The following is a 2,899-nucleotide window of genomic DNA, read 5'->3' on the forward strand; positions in this document are numbered from 1 at the left end:
CAAGTCTTGCTCCTCAACAAATCTCAGAATCCTTGATCACCACGGGCAATCTTGATTCTTGAGGTTTTTCCCTTGTTTGTAAGATCTCATAGCTTTCTGTAAAGAATATGAAAGTGTTAGAATCACAAAAGTTCTTACAGAATTCAAATCAGCGTCAATTTATAGTTAATAACACATATCAGACACATTTTAATTGACTTTGCTACTAATGTAATCAAATACACCATTCAGTTATAATAGTTTAGCAACAATCCCAACAATTAATTGAATGTACAATTAATGCAATCGACTATCATTTAATACTTGGTCAACACAATTAAAAATATGACCGTTATGTTAGTTGTGATAAGCATTTAACAGTTTTTCAAAACATCAACCAACTTAGTCGAATACAAATTACAAGCAATCGATTAAGCAACAATACTTAGCATAGTTTTGAAAACTTTTCTTCTTGAAAAATCTCACAACACACTTGAAAAGATTATGTGCAAACACATGAGTTTTAATCGATTCACCCCATAATGTAATCAACTTAAAACTGTTGTTTTGCCACATATTTAAAGTTCAACTAAAGTGCATGTGATTTTCCTTTTCCAAAAACGTATGTCATGCATACACATATAAAATCACATATAAAATCACATATTTAACACAGTGATATGTAATGAACAACACAATCATGTTCTCGTGTATGCTCATACAGATTTAACATAGTAAAGAGCAACATATAATATGTAATCACAGAACATGTAACACAGAATATACATGTGTTATTAATTATGTGTTGTCATCATAAAAAACATAGATATTTTTGAGATTGGGGTTAACAACAACTGTGATCTCCCTATCAACAATCTCAACAAGTATTATGCAAGCGTAAACTATGTTTAGACATTGTGCATGTAAGATTAGAAAATATAAACTCTTTCAGACGATGACATAAAAGACTTGACAATAGTTTAAAAAGAAGAAAGCATTAAGGCATAGTATTAATATTGTTTCATTCAAACTTGAGCTACATCCAGTTTTCTCTTAAGAACTCTTAAGAGGTTCCATTAATCTTTTCAAGATTACAATGAGTTTAACCCACTCCTGATTGAGTACTCTTAAACCACTCTTAGGCCCAAGTATAACTCACTCCTAGTTGAGTATTCTAACAAGTTCTGGAATTGAGTATAACACACTCCTGGTTGATTATTCTAGCCATTCCTGGCACTACCCACTCCTAGTGGAGTATTCTAGCCACTCTTGACACAAAGTATAACCCACTCCTAGTTGAGTATTCTAGCCATTCTTGGCACCGATTATAACCCACTTCTGGTTGGGTATTCTAGCCACTCATGGCACCGAGTATAACTCCCTCCTGGTTGAGTATTCTAGTCACTCCTAACATTGAGTATATAACTCACTCCTGATTGAGTATTCACTAGTACAAAAATCGCGTACAACGTTGAATATTTTGGGCTTTTAATGACGAAATCGTGAACGACGTCATATCAGGAGACGTTAAATTGACATCAAATTTATAAAATTTGACGTTAAATTAACGTCGAATTTTCTCAATATACGACGTTAACATTAACGTCGAATTTTGTCAATATTCGACATTAATAATTTTTTTTTATTAATTGTGATCCTTTTTTACAATTCTATGAAACCTGAAAAGTAGAAAAACAACAAATTTATGTTTTTTGTTTTTTATAAAGCATGAACTATGAACGTGTAGTATAGTATCAACAAAAAACAATAATAACCAACAACAAACAAGTTCAATCAAACAACAACAAACAAGTTTAACCAAACAACAACAACAACAAACAAGTTCAAAAAAAAACAACAAACAAGTTCAACACATAAGTTCTTCAAAACGAAAACGAAAACTAACCTTCAAAAGGTGGGTTCATCGAAATAAAGTTTCATCACTAGTGGAGAGAAAGCAGAATGCGCCTATGAAGGACAAGAGTACAAAAATAATCGGTTAAAACAAATAAAAATCATACATAAAGTAGTTAATTAACATGCGTTTGTATCAAATGAAACAAATATTATATGTGATGTTCGTCAAATTTCGTTCGAGAAAAGTTTGAGAAGAGAATAGGGTAACACGCGCTAAGATAAAGGAATGGAATTTTCAATCTCCCGCTCAAATTTTTATTGAATTCACTAACTTTTTGATGTCGAATTTAAAGGGCATTCAACGTTTTATATCATTTTACATCGAATTACAATTCTAAACTATGTTTAATAATTGCATTTATTTACAAAAATGTAACCGCTCATTTTTAACGTTGGCTATTCAGTGATTGGACGTTGAACGCGTGACGTTATACGCTGTTTTTGTACTAGTGATTCTAGCCACTCCTGACACTAAATATAACTCACTCCTGGTTGAGTATTCTAGCCACATGGAACCAAGTATAACCCAATCTTGGCACCCCTAGACAACATGTCTAGTTCGTGTTTAGCCTCTCTAGGATCTATCCCTAGACAACTATCTAGATCGAGTTTACCCACTCATGGTTTAGAAGTGCTTGTTTACAAAATGGAAATAACTCTTTAAAAGTGGATGTTTAGACAATACAAAGTATTCCTAACTTCTTGTAGTTGCTCTCTCTTTTTCTCTTAATTTGGAGTCATCAGATGCTATGAGCTTAGAGCAAAACACTTGATTTGTTGTGGCTCTCTTGTCTTCTCTCTTCTCTTCTTTGAGTATTTGCATTGAACGTTATGTGTTAAGATTTGAACTTCATAGCAGATTTTCAACAAGGTTTTCTTTTCTTTTCTTCTCTATTATTTCTTTTTAAAAAAGTTATCTCTTCATGTCTTATCTTGTTTGAGCTTGCTTTCATCACATTTATTGGATTAAAGAGTATCAAACGATATAAGCCTAGAGATTAGG

Source organism: Vigna angularis, chromosome 9 (assembly GCF_016808095.1).
Source record: "Vigna angularis cultivar LongXiaoDou No.4 chromosome 9, ASM1680809v1, whole genome shotgun sequence".
Classification (NCBI taxonomy): domain Eukaryota; kingdom Viridiplantae; phylum Streptophyta; class Magnoliopsida; order Fabales; family Fabaceae; genus Vigna; species Vigna angularis.